Source organism: Triticum aestivum, chromosome 2B (genome assembly GCF_018294505.1).
Source record: "Triticum aestivum cultivar Chinese Spring chromosome 2B, IWGSC CS RefSeq v2.1, whole genome shotgun sequence".
In the NCBI taxonomy this organism is placed as follows: domain Eukaryota; kingdom Viridiplantae; phylum Streptophyta; class Magnoliopsida; order Poales; family Poaceae; genus Triticum; species Triticum aestivum.
This window is the reverse complement of record NC_057798.1, coordinates 733,129,171-733,145,121: the sequence shown is the minus strand read 5'-3', so window position 1 is coordinate 733,145,121 and position 15,951 is coordinate 733,129,171.

Here is a 15,951-nt window from a genome sequence, read left to right as displayed (position 1 = left end):
GGCATCAGGTGTTCGGCTCCAGTGTATTGGGACCAGAACAGCTTCTCCATTGAGCTCCCCTCTTCGGCACGATAGAACTCCGCGGCATCCGAAATGCTGCGTGGTAGATCTGCGAAGGCCCTTTGTCGGTGTCAAAACCGGCGGATCTTGGGTAGGGGGTCCCGAACTGTGCGTCTAGGCGGATGGTAACAGGAGTCCTGCTTGATTAATATTGATGATGTGTGTTACAAGAGTGGATCTACCACGAGATCAAGGAGGCTAAACCCTAGAAGCTAGCCTATGGTATGATTGTTGTTCGTCCTATGGACTAAAGCCATCCGGTTTATATAGACACCGGAGAGGGCTAGGGTTACACAAAGTCGGTTACAATGGTAGGAGATCTACATATCCGTATCGCCAAGCTTGCCTTCCACGCCAAGGAAAGTCCCATTCGGACACGGGACGAAGTCTTCAATCTTGTATCTTCATAGTCTTGGAGTCCGGCCGATGATGATAGTTCGGCTATCCGGACACCCCCTAGTCCAGGACTCCCTCAGTAGCCCCCGAACCAGGCTTCAATGACGACGAGTCCGGCGCGTACATTGTCTTCGGCGTTGCAAGGAGGGTTCTCCTTCAAGCTTCATGTTCCTGTCGAATAGTGTCCGGCTTCCTTATAAATGTCGCGCTCATTGGCTTCTAGGCCCAATAATGGCTTTCTTCCACGTGTCGTATGAATGCGAAAAGCTAGGGTATTTTTACATTTTTCCCCCTAGCCGTGCGAACGAGCCGCCTATAAGAGAGGCGAGGATCTAGATCCAACTCACACCATCCTCCTTCTGCAAGTAGTCATCGAAGCGCCTCTGACAAAACTCCATTCTATCATGGATAGTCGACGCGGCTCCTCCTCTCGCGCTCCCAGCCCTAAGCCAGGAGATTGGGGGAGATGCTCAGTTCCACACAGTGAGCTAGTGGCGCTCCAAACCGAGGGATATCTTCCCCCAGCTTTCATGGTTCCGGTTCGAGCCGGACTGGCCACCTTCAGGGGTGGAAAGCAGGTGGAGAGCGTTCCCAACCCCTCCAAAGGAGAGCGGGTATGCTTTGTCCCTTATCTAATAAGGGGACTCGGATTTCCCATACATCCGTTTCTCCGGGGGCTCCTAGAGTTCTACGGACTCCAGCTTCACCACCTTACACCTGCCTCCATTTTGCACATCGCGGGCTTTGTAGCTCTTTGCGAGCTGTTCTTGGGCATCGAGCCCCATTTTGCGCTGTGGAAGAGATTGTTTTGCCTCGTACCCCGTTCTCACGAGGGGTCGATATATCAAGTGGGCGGAGCCGAAATATGGCGCATCGCCGGGACCGGATATCCATCCGGCACCCCGAAGAAGGCGTCCGAAGACTGGCCTTCGGAATGGTTCTATATGGAGGACGCCCCTCTGTCGGATCCAGTTTGGATCGGCCTCCCGGAGTTCAGCAATGCTCCCTTGAAGAAACGCCTGAGTTGGCGCCCGCGGAGCCCTCAAGGGGAGGATGATGGGAACGTCCATTATTTGATGGGCCGGATTAGGTTACTGGCCCACTCCGGATTGACCATGATTGGAATCATAGCCACGTGCATTATGCGAGGGGTGCAGCCACTCCAATATAGGGGCCACCCCATGTGGGATTTCAACGGGGAGAATGACGCCACCCGTCATGGCCGCAGGGGGCCGGGATCGGCCGCGGATCTGGTGAAGATCATGTCCGACTTGTACAAGGGGGAGAAGGAGGACTTTCTCCAGACGAGCCCATTGAATGGGTTCTCCATGAATAACCCTCGGAGCTGGGTAAGCGAACGTTTATTCATCCGACCCGCGCCTTCGAAGTTAAATGCCTTACTTTATGACTTTGACGCAGGAACTGCGTCGGGATGTGGAGGGCATACACAGTCCGGCTCCACAACCCGAGGATCCGGGAAGATCCCTTGATCCGGCCTCCGAAGAGGATCTGGACATAAAGGTGGAGCTAATTGATGGGGTGTTCCACCAACTCAGCATGGACAATGCTTTAGTCGCCATTACGGCTGACTACCCCGGATTATGTCTGGCTTCTCAGGTAATTATGACCGGAGTTCAGACACCATTACTTCGTCCTTGCGTATTTCAGATCACCGTATACCAACGGTGTCTTGCAGAAGGTGCCTTCAAGGCGAGAAGCCGAACCCGCGGCGGCTGACCAGCAAGGGTCAGTTCGGCCCAGCAGGCGGAAAAGGAGTGCGATGCGAATCGAAACATCGCCGCAACGGTACGGTGCACCGCTGTTTTTAAGGGAAGGATCCCTAGGAGGTATATTAATGCTCGTAACTTTTCCAGGGGAAAGAGCGCTCGCCGGACAGTGTCCAGAGAGGTTGCCAATCAAGCCTCCGCCAGCCATGCTCCAACGCGTGGTCCGGAAGGGGAGGCGAACACAAGGCATGAGCCGGATGCTCCTCCAACGGAGGATGTCGACAGGTTGTCCATCACCCGTTCTGAGGTGGAGAGCGCCATGAATCACAGGCGTCGCCGGACAGTTCTTCGTGACGCGTGTTTCTCCCCGGAGGCGCTGAATGCCTTTGATGCGGGAGACGCGCACCTCCGTGCCGCTCAAGATGGTTTAACCAGAGCCACGGAGCAGTATGTGAAGGACATACGGGTAAGTAATTTTAATAGTTATATATGCCAGTAGCCCCCGAGACTTAAAATAGTTAAAATAACTGATTTAAGGATCATTTATTATGCAGGATCTTACGGAGAAGAATACCCACCTGTCCCAGGAGCTTCAAGAGTGCAAGGCCCAACTTGAGGCCGCACTGGCCGCCACAGGGGGAGCCACAGAGACCCCCGCTGGTAATACTTACTTCGAAAAGATAAGTAGTTAACAAATTGCGGCATGTGCATAAATCTGACAAGAATATTGCAGAGGGCGCCAGACTAGATCCGGACAAGCAACAGCTACTGCGTCAGCTGAAGGCCGGCGAGAGGGTGCTTATGAAGGTGCAGCAGGAGAGGAACAAGCTCCAAGATGCCCACACCCAGCTAGGAGAAGAGCTGAAAGATGTGCGGGCCCAGCTGTCTGGCTCCGTGAAGGAGAATCAGCGGCTTCGTCGCGGCATTTTTAGTAAGTGCTTGAGCAAATTCCTTTGAAAAGAAGAATTCGGCGAGGAAGTCGATTTGACAGAAATGTGTCTGTAGGTGTGCTCACAGGTCGCCCTATGGAGGAAATGCCCGGTTCAACGGGTGACCAACTTCCCGAGCTGGTGCAACTGCTTGAACGTGTTCGGCAGGCGATGAGTAGCGTCATTCGGGCCTTATGGCCTTCCGTCTCCCTACCTGAGGGCCTTGGAGGGCTTGCTGAGAAGCTTCAGGGAGTACGGCGACATCTCCGTCTGTGGAAGATATCGGCCTGCCGTCAAGGCGCCAGGGAGGCCTGGGCCATGGTGAAGACGCGGTACCCGAAGGCTGACCCTAACCACATGGCCGAGGTCGGACCTGCGGGGCCTGATGGGAAGGAGATCCCTGTGCGCTTGATGTACGGCCAAGTAGAGCTGGCCGCGAAATATTCCCAACAGGACTGTAAATTAGACAGCCTGTTAGATGGGATTGAAGAGGAGTACAATCAGTCAGTTTGACGATGTAATTTTAAAATGACATGTAAAATGCCTTCTAGCCGGATCGTAGATCGTTTGCCTTTGCGGACCTTTTCGCTTCAACCTCGGGACCCAATAGTCCGGAGTGTGTCTGAATACCCTGACGGTTATAAAAGAACCGGGGCATGCATGGAGACAAGGCGTAGGGGTCATAATTGCTTTATCAGACAAGTGCCCAACTAGCTATGTTATATTACATGGTTAGTAAGAAACATCTTCCAGGGAGAATAGTTCCGTTAAGGGTTCCTTTCCCTGGGAGGCATGCCCTAAAGTGCATGTCCGGACTGCGAAAATAGCAGAAAAAGCATCTGGGGGCAGATAAATAAGTAAGTAATAAATCATCTTTCAGGTCACCGACCGAATATTCTCTTAAGAACGCTAGCTTTCGGCTTCACCCAGTCTGAGGTACACATCTGGCTGACCGGCAGTAACAATCGCAGAGGTGCTCCCTTTACCTCCTAGCCGAACAATCGGGAACGTAGGGGTAAGCACAGGAGCCAGGCAACCCAGCTTGGCCAAAACTTAAGTCATATCGATGCATATAATGGTGAATAAAAGGTACATGCGGAAGTATGACACATGTGTTGGGCATGAAGCCCGTATAAATAAGCTTCTGTTAAAGAAGCCCCCAGGTATAATGAGTGCTAGGAGCACATCAAGTGTGTGCGAACAATGCGCAAATCAGCCTATCAAAGGTAAAAAAGTGGGAATAAGGAGGGGGACAAGAGATAGTAAAAATGTAAAAAGGTGGACGGAGGAGTGAGACGAACTCTAAGTCCGGCGTTAGGCGTAGAATCTTCGGAGACGGGCTGCGTTCCATGGGTTCGGCTCGAGTCGGTTGTCAGATGCGTTACGTAGACGGTATGCTCCGCCGGTCAGGACTTGGTCGATGATGAAGGGACCTTCCCACTTGGGCTTAAGTTTGTCCTTTTTCTTGTCCAGCAGGCGTAGAACAAGTTCGCCAACATTGTAAGTTTTGGCCCGTACTTCTCTGCTTTGATATCTTCGAGCCTGCTGCTGATAGAATGCGGAACGAGCTTTTGCCACGTCCCGCTCCTCCTCTAAGGCGTCCAAACTGTCCTGCCGATCCAACTCGGCTTCTCTTTCTTCGTACATGCGCATGCGAGGTGAGTCATGAATTATATCGCAGGGCAGAACTGCCTCTACGCCGTACACCATAAAAATGGTGTGAATCCAGTAGTGCGGTTTCGCGTGGTCCGCAGCCCTCAGTACGGAGTCGAGCTCCTCTACCCAGTGCGTGTTAGATTCCTTGAGGGACCGCACTAGTCTGGGTTTGATGCCGCTCATGATTACACCATTTGCTCGCTCGACTTGACCGTTAGTTTGGGGTGATAGACTGAAGCGTAGTCGAGCTTGATGCCCATGTTTTTGCACCAGAGTTTAACCTCGTCGGCCATGAAATTCGTGTTGTTATCAGTGATGATGCTGTGGGGGACGCCAAAACGGTGTACTACCCCGGATATGAAGTCTATCACAGGTCCGGATTCTGTCGTTTTAACCGGCTTGGCCTCTATCCATTTGGTGAATTTGTCCACCATGACCAATAAGTATTTGTGCTTGTGGGTTCCCCCTTTAAGGGGTCCAACCATGTCAAGCCCCCAGACCGCGAATGGCCAGGTGATGGGTATAGTTTTGAGGGCGGTGGGTGGCATGTGGCTCTGATTAGCCAAGAGCTGGCAACCGACGCATCGTTGGACTAAGTCCTGAGCATCTGCCTGGGTTGTTGGCCAATAAAATCCTGTACGGAAGGCCTTGCCTACAAGGGCCCGGGCTGCAGCATGGTGCCCGCCGAGTCCGGCGTGAATCTCAGCCAGGAGATTTCGCACTTCCTCTTCGGAGATACACCTTTGAAGGACTCCGGTTGTGCTTTTCTTATAAAGTTCTCCCTCATGGACCTTGTAGGCTTTAGATCGCCAAACTATGCAGCGGGCCTCATTTTGGTCTTCGGGAAGTTCCTGCCTGATTAAGTAGGCTAGGAATGGTTCCGTCCACGGGGCAATTACTGCCATTATTTCGTGGGCTGACGGTGTTATTTCATTGGCTGAGCCGCCGATTGTGCCAGAATGATCTGAGTTAGGTAATGCAGCTGGTTCCAGATTGTTATTTCCGGACTCCTCTTCCCATAATACGGATGGCTTAAAGAGCCGTTCCAGGAAGATGTTTGGAGGGACGGCGTCGCGTTTTGCGCCGATGCGTGCCAACACGTCTGCTGCCTGGTTGTTATCCCGGGCTACATGGTGGAATTCGAGTCCTTCGAACCGAGCTGACATTTTTAGGACGGCGTTGCGGTAGGCTGCCATTTTCGAATCTTTGGCGTCAAAGTCTCCATTTACTTGGGATATTGCGAGGTCTGAATCCCCGCGTACCTCTAGGCGTTGAATGCCCATGGAGATTGCCATCCGGAGGCCATGTAGAAGGGCCTCGTATTCGGCTGCGTTGTTGGAGTCCATGTACATTATTTGAAGTACGTATTGGACTGTGTCTCCGGTTGGGGACGTCAAGACGACGCCAGCCCCCAAGCCCGCCAACATTTTGGATCCGTCGAAATGCATGATCCAATTGGAGTACGCGCCGTACTCTTTAGGGAGTTCGGCTTCGGTCCATTCGGCGACGAAATCAGCCAGAACCTGCGACTTTATAGCTCGCCGTGGTTTGTAGGTTATGTCAAATGGTAAGAGCTCAATGGCCCATTTTGCAATCCTGCCCGTCGCATCGCGATTGTTTATAATGTCGTTGAGAGGTACTTCGGAGGCCACCATTATGGAACACTCTTGAAAGTAGTGTCGCAGCTTCTGGGATGCCATGAACACCGCGTACGCTATCTTTTGATAGTGTGGGTACCAGGATTTGCATGGAGTTAGGACAGTGGATACGTAGTACACTGGTTTTTGAAGAGGGAATTTGTGCCCTTCTGTTTCTCGTTCGACGACGAGTGCGGCGCTGACAACTTGATGTGTTGCTGCGATGTATAATAACATGGGTTCGCCCAGGTTGGGCGCGGCCAGGACCGGATTTGTTGCCAATACGGCTTTATTTCTTCGAGTCCGGCCGTGGCAGCATCCGTCCATTCGAAATGTTCGATGCGCCGGAGGAGGCGATAGAGGGGCAGTGCCTTTTCTCCCAAACAGGAGATGAAGCGGCTTAGAGCTGCCACGCATCCAGATAGTTTTTGTATTTGCTTAAGGTCTTTTGGGATATCCAATTGTGACAGAGCTCGGATCTTGGCTGGGTTTGCTTCAATTCCTCTACCGGATACAATGAAGCCCAAGAGCTTTCCGACTGGTACGCCGAAAACGCATTTTTCCGGGTTGAGCTTAATGTCATATGCTCGGAGGTTGTCGAATGTCACCCTCAAGTCGTCTACTAGAGTTTCGATGTGTTTGGTCTTGACGACCACATCGTCTACGTATGCCTCTATTGTTTTGCCTATCTGGGTAGCCAGACATGTCTGAATCATGCGCTGATATGTTGCACCGGCGTTTTTGAGTCCGAAGGGCATTGTGTTGAAGCAGAATGGCCCATATGGAGTAATGAATGTCGTTGCGGCCTGGTCTTTTTCCGCCATCTTGATTTGATGGTATCCGGAGTATGCGTCGAGGAAGCACAATGAGTCGTGCCCTGTGGTAGCATCGATGATTTGGTCGATGCGGGGGAGAGGGAAGGGTCCCTTGGACAGGCCTTGTTAAGGTCTTTGAAATCGACACAAAGGCGCCAGGATTTATCCTTTTTTGGTACCATTACTAGGTTGGCTAGCCAGTCCGGATGTTTTATATCTCTGATGAATCCGGCTTCTAAGAGTTTGGCTAGCTCCTCTCCCATTGCCTGTCTTTTGGGTTTGGAAAATCGCCGAAGATCTTGTTTGACTGGCTTGAATCCTTTTAGGATATTTAGGCTGTGCTCTGCCAGCCTGCGTGGGATTCCTGGCATATCTGAAGGGTGCCAGGCAAAAATGTCCCAATTTTCCCGAAGGAATTCTCGTAGTGCGGCTTCTACTCGGGATTTAATTGTGCCCCAATGGAGGCCGTCTTTGTGGGGTCCGTTGGATGGACCTGGAATTTGACTATTTCGTCTGCTGGTTTAAAAGAGGTGGACTTGGACCTTTTATTGAGTATCACATCGTCCCTATCCACCGTGGAGCGCAGCGCAGTTAGTTCCTCTGCCGCTAGGGCTTCGGATAATGCCTCTAGGGCCAGTGCGGCTGTCTTATTTTCAGCGCGGAGTGCTGTATCTGGATCACTGGCGAGAGTGATTATTCCATTGGGTCCAGGCATTTTGAGCTTCATGTACCCGTAATGGAGTATAGCTTGGAAGATTGTGAATGCCTCTCTCCCTAACAAGGCGTGATATCCGCTGCCGAATGGGGCCACTTGGAATGTGACCTCTTCGGACCTGTAATTGTCTGGCGAGCCGAACACTACATCTAGTGTGATTTTTCCTATGCAGCGTACTTCTCGACTAGGGATTATTCCCCTGAAGGTTGTGCTGCTTCACTCAATGCGGCTCCAGTCAATTTCCATTTTTTGAAGGGTTTCTTCGTAGATGAGGTTTAACCGCTGCCGCCATCCATGAATACCTTGGTAAGACGAAAGCCGTCCACTATCGGACTGAGGACCAATGCGGCTGGTGCTCTAGCTGTTCGGAATTTAGGTTCGTCATTGGCATTGAAGGTGATAGCCGTGTCGCTCCGTGGATTTGCTGTTGCTACTTGGTAGACTTCGGCGAGGCTGCGGATTGTTCGTTTCCGCATGTTATTTGATGCGGAAGTATCGAAGATTGTTAATACCGTACTGGTACTGCTGGGCTGGTTGCCCGGGGCTAAAAAGCCTTCGCCACTTTTGGCCACCTGTCGTAGTATCCAACATGCTCGAAGGCTATGTGTTGGAGTGGCGCCCTCCGTACTGTGGATTTTGCAGGGTCCGTTGAGCCATCCCTCCAGTACGGTTTCGTACCCTTTAGGGGGGTTTTGCTTTTTGGTTTTTAACCCAGGTGCTTGAGTATGACGCACTCTTTTATTTCGGACTGGGGTTGTATTCAGGGCCGGATTGTCCCAGAACCTAGTTTCGGTTTTCCAGGCACTCTCCATCGCACAGTATTTTTGTACAATGGTCGCTAGGTCGGCGAAGCGTGTAACTTCGCGACGACTGATGGCGTTTATGATTCCCTTGTCCGTGCAATTGTTGTAGAAAATTGAAATCGCGCTTTCTTCACGGCAGTCCTTTATCCTGTTCATAACCAGGAGGAATCTGGCCCAGTAATGATGTACTGTTTCATCGGGCTCTTGCCGTATTTAAGATAGATCGCTTATGTTTGGGTGGGCGGGTGGAATTAAGTTCGGAACCCCGCCCGATCTGAGGCTCAAAGGCCAAGAAGCTTCCAGATTTGGAAGCTTGGTTTGTTGGATGCTTTCCAACGAATCTGGTCCGATGCCTGACTTTAGGTTCAGTATTTGATTGATGTCTGTCCCTCCGCGGGAATCCGGCATGGAGGGATCGGGAATCCGGACATAGTTGGTTTTCAACATAGAAGAAGGGTCGCCGCATTGTTCCTCTACCACAACAATGTGGTGGGTAGCCTGGGGAGAGTTAATTTCTCTCAGATCGGTTTTAAGCCCAATCTGCTCGTAGTCTGTAGCGACTCCCAGGGCGGCGATGCGATCCAAGAGCTTGTTTACGGAGGAGAGCTCAATCGGATCTAACTACTCGACAAATTCCGAGCTGACGTGAAGATCGCTTTTGATGACCTGAGAGGTCACCATCGGAGCGGTGGCCGAACAAGCGGTCATAAGAAAACCACCTAGCCGGATAGTTTGGCCGGCGGCCAAAGCTCCCTTGACGACGGTGCCGTCTTTAAAGACGGGAAAAGGCATCCTTCCTGATTGCGACGGCACAGAGGAACTCTCAATGAAAGCACCAATGTCGGTGTCAAAACCGGCGGATCTCGGGTAGGGGGTCCCGAACTATGCGTCTAGGCGGATGGTAATAGGAGACAAGGGACACGATGTTTTACCCAGGTTCGGGCCCTCTTGATGGAGGTAAAACCCTACGTCCTGCTTGATTAATATTGATGATGTGTGTTAAAAGAGTGGATCTACCACGAGATCAAGGAGGCTAAACCCTAGAAGCTAGCCTATGGTATGATTGTTGTTCGTCCTATGGACTAAAGCCATCCGGTTTATATAGACACCGGAGAGGTCTAGGGTTACACAGAGTCGGTTACAATGGTAGGAGATCTACATATCCGTATCGCCAAGCTTGCCTTCCACGCCAAGGAAAGTCCCATCCGGACACGGGACGAAGTCTTCAATCTTGTATCTTCATAGTCTTGGAGTCCGGTCGATGATGATAGTTCGGCTATGCGGACACCCCCTAGTCCAGGACTCCCTCACCCCTAGAGAGCTCCGAATTCGTGTAAGTAAAAGAAATGACTCCTCCACATGCTTGCTTTGCATCAAGAATGCCTTACCCTCCGCTATCTTCTTGGCCACCTGGATTTCCTGGAGGGACTTTTGGGCTTCGGCCTCGGTGTTTGTCGCGCTCTGGAGGGCCTTTGCAAGCTCAGACTCCTGCGTCTCGAAGTCATGCTCCAAGGACTCGAACTTCTTGCCGAGCTCCTGGAGCTCTTGATGTACCTCTCCCACCCTAGCATCTTGCTTTTCGCGCTCAGTGCACTCCATAGCCGCCTTGGCTTCGGCCGCGGACAGCGCTTTCTTCAGGACCGCCACTTCGGTCGTGGTCCCTATTTAAAATCATGATGCTTTTTGTTAGCATCAACATTTTTTCTCCTCTATATAACACATGGACGGGGTTTCACTTACCTTTGTTCTCCTTGAGCTGCCTCTTCACGAGGCCGAGCTCTTCTTTGGCCTACCCCAGGTCGCGCTTTAGTCCGGCAACCTCAGCTGTGCACGCAGCGGCAGTCAGCAGCAACGCTTGCTTGTTAACATAGACAAGTACCATTAGCTTCCTATGGTTTTTTTAGTTGACCCTCCGTTTGGCTTTTCCTTCCGAACACCAAACAGAGTATTAGGGGCTACTGTCTATCGAGTGATATTTCCTCATGCTTTTTTACTTACCTCAAAGCCTGTTAGCAGGTTGGTGCAGGCTTCGGTCAATCCTCTCTTGGCGAACCGAACCTTCTCAATTATCGTACTCATAAGAGTACGGTGCTCATCGTCGATGGAAGCGCCTCGAAGCACTTCCAACAAATTATCCGATGCCTCCGGCTGGGCGGAGGTCGTTGGCATGGCCGGCTCGCCCTCCTTCATGAAGGGATGCCTACTGGAATCCGGAGCCTTTGGAGGCTCCGGCGTAGTAACCGGCTGGGAGCCAGATTTGTTGTGGCTCCCGTCAGCATAATCCATGGGGGTCTTACCCCCCCCCCCCCCCATGTGTCCGGTGCCTGGGATTTTGGCCTGGGGGACCTCCAGAATGACCGCCCCCTGCTCTGGTATCCTTTGGGACAGCACCTCGGTGTCGTCCGCGGGTCGTGGGGAGGTGGCCGTCGGGAGTGAATCGCTGATCATCTTTGACTCACTCAAGGATCCCTCCGAAGAGGATACCCCGAGGTTGGACCTGGCCGGACTGCATATACGAGTTCAGCGTTATTACAAACCATGAAGGCGAAGCCGCACGAAAAGTATAACAGAGTGCAGATACTTACGACCTCGCCCGGGGCTTGTCCCTGGGTAGCCACTCCTCCTCGTTGTACGCGGCGGTAGTGGAGTGATCCGGACGGGACGCCTTTCCCTTCTTCGGCGTCCCGGCCTCCCCCGACGGGGCGGCCTTCCTTTTCTTCTCCTCCCGAGTGCGGGGAGGGGCATTTCCTCATGTTTCCCCCCGTCTCCGTGGGGGGGAATCTTCCTCGTCATCCTCGGATGATGGGTCTATCACGGCCTTGCGCCGGAGACCTTTTCTGGTCCCCGCGGCCGCCTTCTTGGAGCCTTCGGCCCCCTCAGTTGGGGTGGCCTTCCTCTTTCTCTCCTCCCCTTCGTGGGAGGAGTGTGCCTCGTCATCCTCTAGCGAGGCATCTAGTGCAGCCTCGCGCCGGAGACCCTTCCTGGTCCCCGTGGCCTTATTTTCGGCCTTTTTCTTCGGCACCTTGTAAGGCACCGGAACCAGCATCTCCGTTAGGAGTGCGTCTGCTGGATCCTCAGACAGCGGAGCCGGGCAGTCAATTTGCTCCGCCGTCTCGACCCAATCCTGTTTGGTTAGCATGGTGACTTAAAAATCCTCCCACGAATGTACTAGGGAAGGAACATCTTGTGATAGTCAGAGGACTTACCGGATGGGCGAGGCGCTTCGCGCTGAGTCCACGGTCCTCGGAAAGGAGGGGAGGAACTTCGCTGGTCTTGAACAGTACCCTCCAGATGTCTTTGTGCGTCATGTCGAAGAGTTCCAGCAGCATTTGGTGTTCGGCCGGATCAAACTCCCACATATCGAATGCCCGTCTTTGGCACGGGAGAATCCGGCGAACGAGCATGACCTGGACCACGTTGACAAGCTTGATCTTCTTGTCCCTCATACTTTTGATGCAAGTCTCGAGCCCGGTCAGCTCCATGAGTTCGCCCCAGGCCAGGCCCTTCTTTTCCCAAGAAGTGAGCCGCATGGGGATTCCGGATCTGAATTTGGGGGCCGCCACCCAGTTGGCGTCGTGCGGCTCGGTGATGTAGAACCACCCTGATTGCCACCCTTTCATGGTCTCCACGAAGGATTTGTCAAGCCATGTAACATTGGGAATTCTGCCCACCATGGCGCCTCCGCACTCCGTCTGTTGGCCGCTCACGATCTTCGGCTTCACGCAGAAGATTTGCAACCACAGGCCGAAGTGGGGCTTGATGCAGAGGAAGGCCTCGCACACGACGATAAACGCCGAGATGTTGAGGACGAAATTCGGGGCTAGATCGTGAAAATCTAGCCCGTAGTAATACATGAGCCCGCGGACAAATGGGTGGAGTGGAAATCCTAGTCTGCGGACGAAATGAGGGAGAAATACTACTCTCTCCCGAGACTTTGGGGTGGGGGTGATCTGCCCCTCTGCCGGAAGCCTGTGCACGATGCTCTCGGTCAGGTATCTGGCCGCCCGAAGCTTGGTAATGTCCTCCTCTGTGACAGAGGAGGCCATCCACTTGCCTCCCGCTCTGGACATGCTGTGGTCCTACAGAGAAGGTGAGAACTTGGGCGCTGGGGCTCGAGAGTGCGAGAACGGATGAGCAAAGGAGGAAGAAGGCGTGGGTGAAAACGGGAGATCCTTGTCCCTTTATAAAGGCGGTGCAGAATGTGCGCCTCCCCACTTGCCTCTCGAAATCACTTATTTTCCAAGTGCCTCGATTGATGGCGCTGGTTGGTTTACCCATACCCGAATTGATGGAGATCCCGTGATAAGGGGACACGATCTCTGCTTTGACAAGACGTGCCAAAGAAACCGCCTCGTGAGGTGTGCGGGAGCTGGTTGTGAAAAGCGGTTCGAATAATGACCGGACCATGGCATGCTGTCAAGTTGTGAAGGGTTGTCAGCAGTTTAGATTTGTGAAATATTATTCTCTCTATGGTGGTATATGGAATTTGTCTTACGGAGCCGTACACGAGTTAAGTGTTCGAAAATTACTTTGGAGTATTCGGAGATGGAACCCGCCTTGCAATGCCGAAGACAATCTGCGCACCGGACTCATTGTCATTGAAGCCTGGTTCAGGGGCTACTGAGGGAGTCCGGGATAAGGGGGTATCCGGACAGCCGGATTATGTACTTTGGTCGAACTGTTGGACTATGAATATACAAGATTGAAGACTTCGTCCCATGTCTGGATGGGACTCTCCTTGGCGTGGAAGGCAAGCTTGGCGATTCGGATGTAGATCTCCTTCTCTGTAACCTACTCTATGTAACCCTAGCCCTCTCCGGTGTCTATATAAACCGGAGGGTTTAGTCCGTAGGACACAACAACAATCATACCATAGGCTAGCTTCTAGGGTTTAGCCTCTCTGATCTTGTGGTAGATCAACTCTTGTAATACTCATATCATCAAGATCAATCAAGCAGGAAGTAGGGTATTACCTCCATCGAGAGGGCCCGAACCTGGGTAAACATCGTGTCCCCAGTCTCCTGTTACCATTAGCCTTAGTTCGGGACCCCCTACCCGAGATCCGCCGGTTTTGACACAGACACCCATACCAGTAATTGAAGATTTACTGGATGAGTTGCATGGAGCAAAGGTGTTCTCTAAGATTGACCCGAGGCCATGATATCACCAGATCAGGATGGACCCTACAGATAACCATAAAACTACATTTATAACTTTTCTGGGACATTATGAATATCTGGTGAAGCCCTTTGGATTATCAAATGCACCAGGAACCTTTCAAGCTCCCATGAACTTCTTATTTGCTAAATACAATAGAAAGGTTGTCCTAGTATTTGTTTTTATGATATTCTAGTATTTAGCGCTACTATAGAAGAGCATGTGGAACATTTAAAGCAAGTGTTGCAGATCTTGAGAGAAAAGCAGTTGTATGCAAAAATGTTTAAATGTGCATTTGTAGTTCCTCATGTGGAATATCTGGGACATGTGGTTTCTGGTAATGGTTTAGCTACTAAACCTAGCAAGATCAAAGCAATAACTGAATGGCCCACACCTAGTGATTATCACTAAACTTAGAAGTTTCTTGGGCCTAGTTGGATACTACAGGAGATTCATCAAAGATTATGGGACAATTTGTAGACCATTGCATGATGCCTCAAGAAAGGGAAATTTATGTGGACAGTTGAACAAGATAAAGCTTTCAGAAAACTACAGCAAGCTTTAATCACAGCACCAGTCTTTGCTCTTCCCAACATCCACGCCCCTTTTACATTGGAAACAGATGCTTCTGGTTATGGCATTGGGGATGTGCTTATGCAAGGAGGAAGACCACTGGCATATTAAATCTCTTCAGTCTGTCCCAAAAATGCTGCTCTATCTACATATGAGAAAGAAGCTTTGGTAATCTTGGAAGCTCTAAAAAAAGTGGAGACACAATTTACTGGGCAGCTCTGTGATCAACAAAACTGATCAGCAATCTCTGAAGTTCATCACTGATCTAAAGATTACTTAAGGAGTGCAACACAAACTCATGATGAAATTACTGGAGTTTAATTTCACAATTCAGTATAAAACGAGCAGCACCAACAGGGTAGCTGATGCTTTATCTAGAGTGCTCCCAAAGTGCATGTCTATGTCAACTGTTACTCCAGTTTGGGCAAAGGAATTACTCACTAGTTACCAGAATGATAAGTTGCAGGAGAAGTTGCTGCTGCAATCTGCTGAGGACAAGTCTGAATATTCCATACATGCTGGTATTATCAGATTTAAAGGGAAGATTCTGGTGGCAATGATATTAAACTGAGAGAGAGACTAATTGCTGCCTTACATAACTCTGCTGTGGGGGGACACTCGGGAATGAGGGCCGCATATCAAAGAGTGAAAGAAGTTTTCTATTGGCCAGGTCTTAAACAAATAGTGGAACAATTCATAGCTACTTGTCCCATATGTCAGAGAGCAAAACATGAGAATTGCTTACAACCATGGCTTTTCGATCCTTTACCAGTAGCTGATATGGCATGGCAGCATATTTCTATGGATTTCATTGAAGGTCTCCCCAATTCTCAAGGAAAGGATGTGATACTAGTGGTGGTTGATAGATTCACCAAATATTCCCATTTCATTCCCCTTTCACATCCTTATACAGTTCAGAGTGTTGCTCACGCATTTGTGGATAACATAACCAAGCTACATGGACCACCCACACTCATTATCTCTAATAGAGATAGAATATTTACAAGTTAACTATGGAGAGGTATCTTTGCTGCATATAAAAGTGAAGTGAGATATAGTTCAGCATACCAACCACAAACTGATGGTCAAACAGAGAGGATAAATCAGTTCTTGAAATCATATTTGAGGTCCATGACCACACAAAAGCCAAAGAAGTGGTTAGCATGGTTACCACTAGCTGAATACTGGTACAACACCACTTATCATACAGCATTAAAAATGAGTCCTTTTCAAGCTTTATATGGTTTCCCTCCTCCATTGACTGCTGAACTAGCAATACCTGGACCTGACAATGATGAAGCCCAGGATTTCTTAACAGCAAAAGCAAAATATGTTGGACTAGTTGAAAGAAAAATCTGCTACAACCTCAGAATAGAATGAAGAAGTATGCAGATTTAAAGAGAGTGGAAAGACAATTTGAAGTGGGAGATTTGGTTTATCTCAAAATGGCACCTTACAGATTGGCAGCTTCAGAGGAGCACTG